The sequence below is a fragment of the Nyctibius grandis genome, chromosome 4 (assembly GCF_013368605.1).
Source record: "Nyctibius grandis isolate bNycGra1 chromosome 4, bNycGra1.pri, whole genome shotgun sequence".
NCBI lineage: Eukaryota > Metazoa > Chordata > Aves > Nyctibiiformes > Nyctibiidae > Nyctibius > Nyctibius grandis.
In genome coordinates, this window is record NC_090661.1 from 25,600,939 (window position 1) to 25,614,557 (window position 13,619).

The following is a 13,619-nucleotide window of genomic DNA, read 5'->3' on the forward strand; positions in this document are numbered from 1 at the left end:
ATTGGAGCTTTAAGGCAAATCTCCTAGAAAAGGGGAAGTCAGGATGACTGTTTTTGAATGTTTGCTAACTCAATATATTGATAATAAAATATTTGGTGGAAACCAGATGCTGGTTTTATTAATTGGAATGGGGGATACACAGGTCTCAGGGAATTACAAATTTTGGGTGTAGTAATATACGCATTTTTCTTTTAACTGAGCAGCTGATGGACAAAAATATATGAAAGCTGTAAATAAAAGTTCTTTTCTTCCTCCTTTTTTTGTTTTGTAGATAACTACAATTGGGTTTGGACCAGAGGCCAGACCTTGACCACTTAATCAGTGGATCACCTGTGCTTTTTCCCCCAGCCATCACTTGGGAGCATTTGGCGTCTTCTCCACGTGGGACAGACATGTGGCTTGTACTTGGGTTTGGAAAGGAGACAGCAATGATCTCTCACTCTTCTCCCAGTGGTCTGGATCACAAGGGAGTGCCTGGTGAGACAACATGGCTAAGAGGTGACTCCTGCTTTGGCTCAGGAGGTCTTCCACGCCACTGCCTTCTACTTCTGGAAACATGTAAGTGATAGACAATGCTGCTTCCTCGGTACGGAGCAACCACTGCCATTTAGCAAAGCCCCTGCCTCAAAGGCTGGTAAAGCAGATGAGATTTGGAGTGGTTTAAAACTAGCTACTACTATTAAAGCAGATTAATATTAGCTTAAATAGACACTGGTGCTTTCTGAAAGAGGGATCCTTCTGTCTGCAGACAAAGAGCTTCTAAGTACGCTCACGAGGAGAGCTGGTTTGGAAATCTGTGCTGTCTCTCTGAACATAACTATACTCCGATTTCTCTCTTTTTACATATTTGAATTTAGTGAAGCTTAAGGAGTTTCATGGAGATACAGTGAATGAAATCCCATCCATCAGACTGAAGCAGCCTGGGCACAGGCAGAAAACTCTTCCATGTAAGCTGCCTCTGCTTGCCAAAATATTTCTTGCTTTCAGTTGGAAAGAGGCAGGTTTCCTTGTGGGACAAATAGCCTGCTTCAGTCATGACCTCTGGGCCAGCAACAGACTTAATGTTTTTTCTGTGAGGTATTCATCATTTCTAAATAACTGGCTTGAAATGTAACTAATTTCATAGTTTCATAAAAGTTACCATAATTTTGGTCACTTCTGAACCAAAGTAGTTTCAGTCAAACTGAAAAATAGGAAAACAGAGGGAAGAAAGATGGTGATAATGCACATATTTCAAAGGGAAGGTTTATGTGTGTCTTCCTTGATAACGACCCTATTCAGTTGCAATGGATCCAAAACTGCAGAGGAGGAGTGAAGGGACATGAACTAACTCTGGCCAGTAAGATAACTTTTTAAGGGTAGAGTAAAATTTGGGTTCAATTAAAGCAAAGTTTCTTAAGGGTGGGGAAGATACTCTTGGTGTATACAGTCAGATGATAACAGGACAGACTGAAAGGCTGAGAAATTGGGAATGTGATGTGAAGGCTTTTGTTTGTAAGTTTTTGATAGTGCTGCAGGTGAGATCGTGTTTCCTCTCTCCCACCTGTCCTTGATTTACAAAGGATGGAGGTTGCTACTACAGTCTTGGTTATAGACACCTGACTCAAGTTCAAGCCAAGCAGCTCACATTTTAATACCAGTGATCTCCATTTCCTTTCCTGTGTCAGCTAGGGTGGTGATGGTCCTGGACACGTTCCAGTAGTCTGGACAGGAGGTTTGGGTAGAACTGGCCTCTGCTCAGTTTCTGCTGCACAACTCCCATGGCACAAAAGTAGTTCCCTTTCTGAAATCTTGCCAGATGCATTGAAGACTTAAATAGAGACTGAAAAAATTTCTTTCATCTCTCTTGCAGTCATCCACCAGTTTCAAGCTGTGCAACGATGGCAGGGTGGCATGGGGAAAGTTTCCTTTGTCAACTGAGCATGATATGCGCCTTCTGGCTGTATTCAGGGAATGAGTACCCTGACTCAGTTCACTGGCACTACACTTACCTGCTATTTTTAAAAATTACTTACAAAACCAGAGCAGATTCTTTTGCTCCCACCACATATCATATTTGGAAAATGACGTCAACACATCAGCAGCAGACTGGCTTTCGGCAGGCTTGAGAGACCCTGCAAAGGGTGCTGGGCCTCCACTTGCCAGAGATTTATTAGCTTTGGAAAGAGGGGTCTCAAGTATTCCCTCAGACTTCAGGATGGGGAGTTGCTGTGAGAGTCTCAGGTTAGGAGGTGATCTCTGCAGAAACCCTCTAGTCTTTGCAAATCTGAAGTTAGGGGTTGAAAACAGCATTGGCATTCTTCAAGGCACTGTCATCCGATTGTTATTGACATCTGGACCAGTGAGTAGTTGAACAGCCTGTCACTTGAAGATCTAGAATTATTTTCTTTAATGTTTTTAGAACCTTTTGTGAAGTTTCCTAGAACGAATCGCTGTTTAACAACAGCTCAGTAAACATCATACAGTTAAAATGACTGAACACAGTAGTTTGAACTGAGATTGAGTTCTCAAAGAAAAGGTTTACCAAGAACTGCAACACAAACTGTTCTTTTCCTTAATGCAATAAAACCCTGTCAGTCTCCAAGGAATCAGGTTGCAGAAATTTCTAGCAATAGCTGTGATTTCTGAATGTTCTCTTCCACCTAGAAGGCTCACACTCGACGATTGATAACCAGTGCACATGCTGCTCTTTAAATACTGCAAGGAAGGCACATGACCCTAGCCAAGGGTGCAAGGACACGGCCTCTGGGAAAACCTTGCATGGGGGGGTTGTGATTCTCACACATGCTTTTCTGGGAGCTCCTTGATGCAATCTGAGTCTAATGAACACACATGACAAAGTAAACAAACACAAAAGAGAGCACTTCCTCAGCCTTTTTGCCAGAGTTATAACTGCAGCTGTGCCCAGAATCATAAGGCAAAATCTGACTGACTGTCCACCAGCCCTTGTCTATTTCTGCCAGCAAAGTCAACAGGTAAGAGCAAAATGTTAGTATCTTACTCTAACTGTGTTTTGCTTCAGCTGTAATGTATGGGGAAATATTTTTGTTTGCTTTAGACAATGGATTTAGTTCATTTCTGGGGTATCCTAGTTCTGGATAAATGAACTCAGAGAAGACAGCCAGCATCTCTTGTTGGTACTTCTCCACATGCTTTCTTTTTGACCTATGACAAGTCACTGAATTGCTCTGTGCCTCTCTTTCTTAGATGTGAAGTGGGAGCAAGCTGTATGACTGTTGTAAGGTTACAGTCATAAACACACATGAGGTATTTGCCTATTCTACACTAGAAAACAAGATTGGGATGACCAACAGCTATGTTTTTAAGAGTAATTTTTTTCCCTCTGCCAACTTTTTTGGAACTGGACCAGTGTAGTGGGATGACTGTTAATCAACTCACCATTATTTGGCTGGTAGGGGAGAATATGCTGGATACTGGGATGGAGGAACTGCATTTTGGAACAAACCAGTTCAGGACCAGCAGACCTAATTAGCTTTGTGGCAGCCTCCTGGATGGGTCTGCACCACTATAATGCAGGGATGGTGAAGAAACAGTGGAGTCTGGCAGAGAAAATGAGGTCAGACCTGGCATTGTACAGATGTGGTTGTTCTGCTTTGAGGACTGGGTTGGCTCAGGACCAGTGTCGGGGGGAATGGACTTCTGACAAATTGGAGCTGGCTTTGTGTAGCACCACTTGGCACACTGTGCAATCCTAGGATTGCTCAGGCACTGTGTAGATACATGTCTTCATGTTCACTTGATGAAGTCCAGCATTGAGGGAACTGTCTGAGACAGCTCCAGAAATGTTAGGAATTATTTCTGAGATATCATTGGAAATAGATGAGACCCCAAAATGTAGGGACAAGCTGCATGTAATTATGGTCTTTGAAGAAAGGAGAGAAACAGGGGAAAAGAACTGGGTAGTAGACACCTCAGTTCCAATTCCTGGAAAAAGTGGAACAAATGAGCCATACGTAAGCATACAGAAGGTAACAAGGTGATAAGTCTCGGGCATGCAGGCCTGTCAAGAAGAAATCCTATCAGAGCAGTCTGCCCTCTTTTTTTTTCTGACAGAGTAACAAACCAGGGAAGAAAAAGGAGATGTCCTATATTCCGAGTTGGGTAAGGTTTTCCATGCTCCTTCACAGGATACTTGTAAGCCAGCTACGGATATACATCCTAGGTGAAACTTGTGGAACATGGGTGCACAGCGCCCTGGAAAAGCTTTTCATCAGACGGCAAGGGAGCAATGAGGGGACTGCAGGGTCTCTCCCTGGTCAGTCAGTCTTGTCATTAATAGCTTTGTAGGCGCAACAGAGATAATGCTTATCAAACATGATGGCAGTGTCATGCCGGAGGGCATGCGAGCACACAGGAGAACAGGGTGAGAATTCAAAGGGGTCTTCAGGCACTGGAGGACCAAATGGAAAAATATTCAATATGGGCAGGCACAAAATAGGAATGAATACAAGGTAGGCAACGACTTGCAGGACAGCTGATAGGGAAGGTTTTAGCAGTTATAAGGGATCACAAAATGAATGTGTTTCAAATGCTTTGCTACTGTTAAGAGACCGACATTATCCTAGGACAAACAGACACAAGTATAGTCTCTGAAATAGCCTCCTTTCTCTGCCTAGCAGTGGTGGGGTTTTGGCTCAAGTGTTATGCCTAATTGTGGATGCCAGATTTCCCAAAAGCTGCAGATCAGTTTAAGAGAGTTGAGAGAAGAAAAACAAAAATAATCAGAAGTCTAGAGAAGATATTCTCTATGTTTTTTGAGTTTGTTGAGACGAGAAGGCTGTATGCTAACGTCTCGGCTTGCTGCAAAAGAAAGAAGACAGTTTTCTGTGTCAGTGGTAGATAGGACAAGAAATCTCCCCTACAACTTATATTGTAGCAGGGGACATAAGGGTTAGGCATTAGGAAGCCCTTCTCATGCTAAATGTAGTGAAGCACTGAACAGGTTGTTTAGGGAGGCTGGGAGTCTTTTATGGGAGATGTAAAAAATTTTGCATCCTCCAGGAATTATATCATGGTAGAGCTGCCACAGGTAGAGACGGAAATAAGAGAATGACAGAGAACCCAGATAGTATAGCTGTGAAAACTAGACAAACCTTTGGGCAAATAAGTTTCTCTTCCAGTCTCAAGCTATTGGTAATCCTGCTGTGGAACAGACCAGACAGCATCCCTTCCAGTCCATGCCAGACAAGCGGTAGGGACAGGAGAAATTGCTCAACAAGAAAAGAAGAAAAGAGGTGCTTGGCAGCCATTTTAGGAACAAAGGTAGCAGCAGCACCTCCACACTTGTGTTGACTGTTTCTGCTTTATTTTATTCTCCAACACTAATGACAGGTTGCACAACTGTCAGGACACAAGGATCCTCTCCCCGCCTTCAATTTAAGTGTCTCCTGGGCCTCCGGCTTTAAAGGGATTTTAGGTTCTGGTTCTGGGTCCATATGGGAAATTGGAAGGATCTCCATTCTTGGGAGAACTGACTTCCATCCCAACCACTTCCATGTTTCTTTCCCTGACCAATTTTTTTTCATCCATACACTACTCTGAAGGGAAGATAGACTCAACAGCATTGACAAATACCTACTTAAAGGTGTAAGATTCTTGCGCTATTCTAACTTCTGGTTATGTCTCGTTTCCAGATGGCAATCAGTCCAATGTGGTTGTTTGAATTTAAATGTTAGCATAAAACAACTTCTAGCCTTACTCAAAGATTTATTTCAGGCAGCTCAAAAGCCTCCCTGTCGTTCACTCCTTTGCACAGCCGGACAGCGATGATTTCCCCAGCCTGTTCTCAGGAAGTTTGCATTAGAAGAGTATTTAAAAATTGGAATTTCTTTTCTGGGCCACATCAAGTTCAGATAAACACAGCGTAGCTGGATGAGGCACCAAAGAGTTGTACTGCTCAGGCAGCTGGCGTTATGCAGTTCAGCAGGACCAATGTTGTCCCACAGAGTCTCAGGCTGTTCCATGAGTGTGCCGGTAGTTACACAAGGACAATCAATGTTTCTGGGAGCAATTACGGACTTTTTAAGGACAACATCACTGAAGCTCTTGCACAAGATAGGGAGAATGAGGGAAGGAGAACAGAAAGATCTCCAGCTCTCATGAACTGACTGCAAAGGAAAGCTTAAAAAAAAAAACAACTATGTATTAGCAGCTACTAAGAAAGGATAGACAGCACTGACAATATGTGAGGGGAATGTTCTCTTTTGAGGATTATACTTGGTTCAGGAAAGCAGAAGATGAGCATAGCTGAGCTGCATGGGTACACTGATGCTGCCTTTGTAGCTCTGTGTTCAAGGCAAGCAGTGATAAGAGTTTTGTGGTCTCAGCCTCAGACAGAAGGCTACCAGTAAATGTTAGCATCATTTGTTATTCTCAGGCCCGGCAAAGCAGAAAAAAATGTCAGGATGAGGATGATGATCTGCTGTCAGTGCAGCGAGGCTGGAGCTGAATAGCTGCACGGCTGCAGCACATTAGGATTGAGTTGCACTGGCAGAGTCCTGTGAAAAGCAAGGACATGTGTAGCAGTGGGTGCTGCAGGCCAGCATTACCACTCTGTGGGAAAGTCGTCTTTACATACATGGTTTCTCACTGTATATAAATACTTAATTTCTCCTGTAATTGCAAAAACCTACACTGGCCCTCCCCCAGTTAGAAAAGATTCAGTGTGAATGAACAGGTCTTGCTGGGGGCACATTAGAAGCATCCTGCTTGGTTTTCAGTCATGCTACAGGAAACAAGATCCCAGTTTCAGCTCATGTCGTTATTTCAGGCAGAAGCAGTGTAAATTCCTTACTATTATAAATGAAAATACAGAAGAATTCTCACCTGTGATTTTATCTAGAAATTTAATCCCAACTGTTTTCTGTATCAGACCAAACATGGAGGTCTCTGTGTCTATCTTTAGCAGGCTAGTTAGCCTGCTTTTTTCCATGCCTTTGGCTTTTCTCTTTTAAGGCAAATGGTGAAAGATCCTAAATACCCCTTACTTTTAAAACTAGAGGGACAAAAAAACTTATGGCAACTGAAGGGCGCAGTCCAGCCAGCCACGGAGAGGGAATTGGGTTGACACCTGGTTTTGTTGTGTCATTACTTTATCTCTTGTATTTAGCTCACTGATGTAATTTTGGTGTTGGCCATCTTGGTGTTAGCATGGCCTCATTTTGTAGAGCAATATAGCAACACATATATCCCTGCAGGTTGTTGCTGTGTTCCTGAGCATATTAGCTACTGTTTTAATATCTCTTTCAGGATAAAGGATAATACCATCAAAATGTATAACTTTCTGTGATAAAAACAGTAACCTTATCTCATCAAGCTGAGATTTTTGTGATCCGCAGATGTGAGTTTGGAGGCCACAAAAGGGGGTTCTTGGCTCAGTGTCTGTGGATTCTGAAATGACCTACGTTGTTTTCTGGCAGCAGAGAGGGAGAAAACATGTGCATGTCTCCTTGCAAAGAATTCACAGCACAGAGCAGAGCCAGCCCAAGAAGCAGCAATGGCCAAAAAAGAAAGAAACCAGACAAATAAAAATGCATGACTGGCTAATATAAACAGTATGTCAAGACAGAAGCAACTTTGAGTGTTCATTTTCCAGCTAGAGCCAGTACCTCTTCTTTTCCTTTACTCTCTTCAATGTGGTTTTTCCCTGCAGTCCTCTTCCAGTATCAGTGACCATGAAGAAGCTGCAAACAGAGGTCACTTCGTCACCTGCCACACCATGTGTCCTTCATGGTGAAGCCTCTCAGGGTTTCCTTCTTTAGGGCAATGCAAAATCTCCATGTCTAGAAAGGGAAGGTTTCAACCAGCCCTGCAAGGAAATTAAAGGCACATGTGAATCTGCAAGTGATGAGTGCCTTTGCTTGCCTTGGCCATGAGGTGCCTGGCAAGCTTTAGCGGAGGGATGCACAGGACGTGAAGCACTGCAAGAACTTTCTCTAGATATAGTATGACAAGTATCAGTAACATATGGAAAGTTAAATTTATTTGCCCTAATAGACACATTGGGTTTGATTTCTTGCCCAGGGCATCAGCTGCTGTTACTTCACCCTGAAGAAGAAAACACAGACCCTGTCACTCCCTAGTTAACTGTGGTGTGCTCATCAGTTTAACAGAAGTGCAATCTGCTCCCATCCTGAAACTTGTCACCGTTTCATCTGTAGCACAGACACTTATTCAGTCATGACTTACAGAAGTTGTATTATGGCAGCTGAATCTACAGGAATTTAGATATCTTTGAAGAAGAGAATTGGTCTCTCCATTTTAGTCCTGTCCAGGCCTGAAATTGCAGAAGTAGGCTTGGTCATAGGAATCTGGATCCATTCCCTTTCTTGAATCCCTCTAACATATGAATTTAGACACTCAGATTCACTTTCTCCCTGTTTGTTATTAGGCACAGGGTTAGCCAGCACTTAAAACACCCTCAACCTAATCACTGCTTCCTGCTCCAGGGAATACTATTAACTAGTTGCATGGGATGAGTAAGCAGGCCTCGCTCTTATCAAATTAATTTGCACAGAAAGTAGGAAAAACACAGTTTCTCAGTTGTTTGTGTGGATGTTACACTGACTGTGAGGGTGGAAAACACTCAGCACTTCCAATAGCTCCGTCTGCCCGCAATGGGATAGGTCCTGTGGGTCTGCCTAGAGTTTCACAGAAAATGCAATGTGCTGTTTAATCAGGTACAAAATTGACATTTGAAAAAAAAAAATAAAAAAAATCAGTCCCAGAAAATCTAGGTGCTTAATAACCAAACTCTTATTTTCTTCTGCCGTTTTCCTTGTCCAGCTCTGCTTTACAAAAGGTTTTTGAAGACTGTCCGACTGCCCTATGTGGGCTTTACTGTGAAGTACCTTAAATAACCCTTTGGGCATGTGTTGGGAGCATGAGTCTCTCAGAAACTTTTGCTTCTCTTCTCTCATGTCCATGTGCTGATGCTGCTTATTAAAATGATGTCTTAATTTACCAAGGCCTACTGTACCCTGGCTGTGCCTGTCAATGCAATAAGAAGCCTAAGAGAAGGCATCTGGAATGGTTGTTGGGGCTTGCTTGCTCTGAAAGCCAGTGAGATATAAGCTCGTTTCCAAAGAAACAGATAGAGATGGAAGAATTAGTAATGAGTTAGGAAGGAAGATCCTGGTACATATGAGATCCTGCCTTAGTTTTGGTTTAGGTGCTTTATTTCAGTCATCTTTTTGTGGTTTTCAGGGGCTGGGCTCAGGGTTTTTGCAAGAGGATTGAATGGATAATGAATACTACTAATAAGATTTATACATCAAAAACTCTTTGTGAAGCAGAAAAGGTGTTTTCCAGTACTTCTCTACAATGGTCAGATTTTAAAGAATGTAAAAATAAATGCTGCTTGATGGCTTCATCTGCTCAGTGCCCCTTGGCAGTCTCAGGAACGAGGTGCAGAACAGACAGTGCCTGGGGGTGTTCTGCACCATCTCAGGCCAGGGTGTCAGCTCACATCCAGAGAAACTAACAGAATTAAGAGAGTTTATTTGTTGATGTTTGTCCAATAACATGGCAAAATCTCATATTTATTTATACTATCTACCAAACTAGGGAGATATAAGAATGTGCTTGTCTCAACGGTCTATTTGGACTTTAATTTCTAAGCTGCAATTATTGCAAAGAATTTTTACCAGTGTCATGCCTTAGGAACTAGACCTGAGTCTGCTCAACTCCTCCGACTCCAAGTCAGTATGGAAACAGGCATCAGATGGTAGTGGTTTTAGTCACGGTGCTGCTGGGCTTTAAGTAAAGCGCTGCCAGCAGCCACTACACATCTCAGGGAAGTAGCCTTCCTCTGACCTACAGCATTGTAAGAGTCAAACCAGCATCCTTTTCCATGTCAGAGGCTGTTGAAATGAGTTGTGTTTCACTCAACTTTAGCAGAAATTTCCTTTTACACCGAACCGTGGAGAGCCATGTACTGAACTTCTGGAAAACAGGCCAGCCGGGCAACTGACCCTCTGGTTACATCTCCCGCTGATGCATTCCCGGCCTGCCCAGGTCCCCCTGCTTGCATGTGCTCCTTCCCACCCGTGGGTCTCCACGAAAACCCAAAGCAGGCTGCAGACCTAGTGTGGCCTGCGTCAGCTGGATGAAGGTACCCGGGGCTAGAGCACCCTCTGCAGGGACCTTCCCCATCGCCGCCTCAGCCGCCGAGCCGCCTGCGCGGGCAGGAGGCCTGCCAGGAACACCTCCAGCCCACTACCTCAAGATGGGTGTGAGCCAAAAGGTCTGAGAGGTTTTGCTTTGCAAAGCTTCAGCTCAGGGCGTGTCAGCAGTGGGAACTGCTGAACGCCCTCTCTGCCGGGAGGGGATGCGGATGACTTTCTTTGGGAGAGGGGTAGAGAGCCAAATGATTGTGGAGATGCCAACCCAAACTGCTGCTCATTATTAGCCGTCCTCTTTGCAGCATGAAGACCTCTCTAATTTTAAGGCTTTTTAAAATATATTTTAAATAAAAGCTGCTGTAGTTACAACAAAACAATTTATTGTTACCATCTGACATTTAACTGAGTTGCAAGGCCTCCATTTACTTCTGTGAAAGTTTTCCCTACCAAAACCACCGTGATGGTTGTCACATTTCCCAGCCGAAGGCCTGATATTCAATGGGTCCCTTCCGCTCAGCTTGTAAATGTGCTGTAAACAGAAATTTCAGCTTCCAGTGCTTTCATTTCAGTGCCACCTGTGACCATGCCATTGAGCTAGACTCCAAATATAATGAAAATTTATTTTTCATATCATTGCTTAGGGGCACAGGCAGGAGAGCACAGTCCCTGGCTCTGATGGCCTGAAAAGTGTAGGGCAAACACTGCTGTCTAAGATTTAGCTGATCATTGACTAGTTGAATCAGTGACTTGGAGACCTATAATAAACTAAACTTAACAAAATAGTGAAGCTTAACACCATTTTTAAAGGGGGTATTTTCAGGATCACATGTCATGGCTTGTTAGAAAAGGAGCTGTGGTACACAGTTTGTTCAGGGAAGGATGCCCTGTAACTGCAGCACTCAGCTGTCATCTGCTGAGTCGAAACCAAGGCATGAAATTCTCTGAGAATAAGGAAGGTACTCCATGACAGCATTCGGTTTGCATTCCTGAGCTTGCTGCATGAAAAGGAAAGGTAGAGAGGGGTTTTCGTCAAACAAGCGTTGAAAGAATTAGCCTGTCTTAGATACATCAAATTAGATGTCACCTACACTTCTGTCACTAAAATAGGTGTACAAACCAAAAGTCTTTCTTTTTGGTTTTGCAGTTCTCAGTAGCTTGCACTGTGCACATTTCAACACCATCACTTCTTGCACATTGGGAACACAGTCCCTTAGTCCTCTTTTCCATTTGAATTGGAAAAGCAGCTCAAAGAACTGGCAGCTCAAACAATTATCTCAGCAATATAACAGCATGTGATATGTTTGTTCTCAATGCCATCTGTGCCTGACGTGATTGCAAGAGAAGCTCTTAATTTCATTTAAAAAATCAAGTTTCTACTTCGTGTGGCATAAAAAGGTGGAAACATGAAACTGAACCATGAACAATAGTTCAAGATTTATTATTATTTTTTTATACCATGAATGTAGGTTCCATCCCTTTTAATGCTTGCATTTTGAAATAGTGGCTCTTTCTGAAGCCAGGGCGTATGTCAAGTTACTTTTCAGAATGCTCTACTGCTGCCTGGCTAAGTTATGTCCCTCAGGTATAACGTGCTACAGCCAGGCTCTCAGGCTTCTTTGAAAAGCAGAGATTATTCCGTGGTGCCTTTAATCTATTTATATTTACTATTAAACTTCTATCCTCAGTGGCTCTATTCGTTATTGCCCTGGTCTTTGTGTACTCCAGTGCACAGTCAATGTAAATGTCCTTATATAATTTAAGTCTATATTTGTAGAACAGAGAGTGCCATTCCCATTAAAAACCCTAGGAAAGTAAAAGCACATCTTTCTTATGGGAGTGTGGAAGTACAAATTCTAGTTAAGCAGACCACTGGAAAAAATCCAAAACTACTATCCCGTCATAAATTATGAGGAAAGGTAGTATCATTTTTAAAGCTAAGTCTTGTCTCTTTTCTTTTTTTTTTCCCTCCCATAGAGACAGTATTCAAAGTATTTCACAAAATATAAAGAAGAACAAGATTTTTATTTCCATTTCACAGACTGGGAAATGGAATCACAGAGGCCGTGAGTGATTTATTAAAATCCAAAGGGAAGTTAATATGAGTTGCATAAAAAACCCACAGTGCTGCGATTAAGCAGATCTTATGATCTAAAAGGAAAATCACGAACCTAGTATGTGCTTCACAACCTGTACACTAGCCCTGAGAACTGTGATACAACATATGGACACACTGTGCTTCATTCTGTTTTTTTCTCATAAATTACTGTTTTTATGTTCACATTCACTGCCTTAGGACTCAGTCCTTATCCTGCCAGGCTCAGGTCTGGACTGAAATTTCCAAACCGATGGGTCACGGTGCAACACACTCTGTCCTGCAGCATGGCTTGAGGCCATCTTCATGGCTGATGCTGCAGGACAGCTCTGTGGAGACTCGAGTTCTGCAATTACAGATCCCTGTAGGGAATCTGAGCTGGTGATGTAGAGGGAAAGTAAGAAATCCTGCATTCGCTCTCTGTAGTCCTGCACCCCATTCAGGGATGCAGCAGAGGACGGGGTGTACTGGGAAGGATTTGAACCATGCAAGTAACTGATGGGGGCTGTAAACAGAGGAGTGAACTGATGTCATGTCTGGTCCCTCCAGCTGGTCCCTTAGTTGCTTGCTAAGCTCTCTGGGTGTGGGAGGGAAGACAGCCAACCTGGACGCACCAGTCCCTTCCTGGTGTCCAGCGACCGCAGGCAGTGACCTGTCCCCAAGCCCTGTCCGAGTGACCCGGGGGGGTTCCGGAGGCAGCGGCTAACACCGGCTGATGCTGCATACCCCGCACGCCACGCAGCTCTAGCCAAGCCGGGCCCGCGCCCCACAGACCCGCCACCCGCGCCGCGGCACCGCCAGTAAAGCGGGCCCGGGGGAGCAGCTCTGCGGGGAAGCGTGAGCGGGGCCGGCCTCTTCACCGGCGGCTACCGACGCGGGGACGCCCCCGCCGGCACAGCTCCCGAGGGCTTCCGCCTCGCCCTTGGCCAGAGCCCGGCGCGTGACCGTGGGCGAGGCCGTGCCGAGCCGTGCCTGGCAGTGCCGGGCGGGGCGGAGGCGGGGGGGCCAGTGGTGCCGCTCGCGGCGAGGGGCCGCGGGCGCCTCCCGCGGGCGGCGCGGCTGCGGTCCGGCACGGCGTGGTACGGTGCGGTACGGCACAGGACGGTGCTGCCTGCCGCCGGAGCGGGGGCCGGGCGGGCGGAGGGGCGCGGGAGAGACCCTGCGGCGCTGCGCGGAGCCCGGTCCGGCCCCGGGAGCGCGGCGAACGCCTAGCACGGGCTAAAGTTATCCCGGAATAAGGCTGCACGCATGTGCGTCACCCCGGATGTGAACATGCCGGCTCGGCTCCCAGCTAGCTCGCTCCGCCCGGCTGTAGCGAGTGTGCTAAGCCAAGCCGTGCTGAGCCGTGCCGAGCCGGGCCGGGCCGGGCCGGGCCGAGCCGTGCC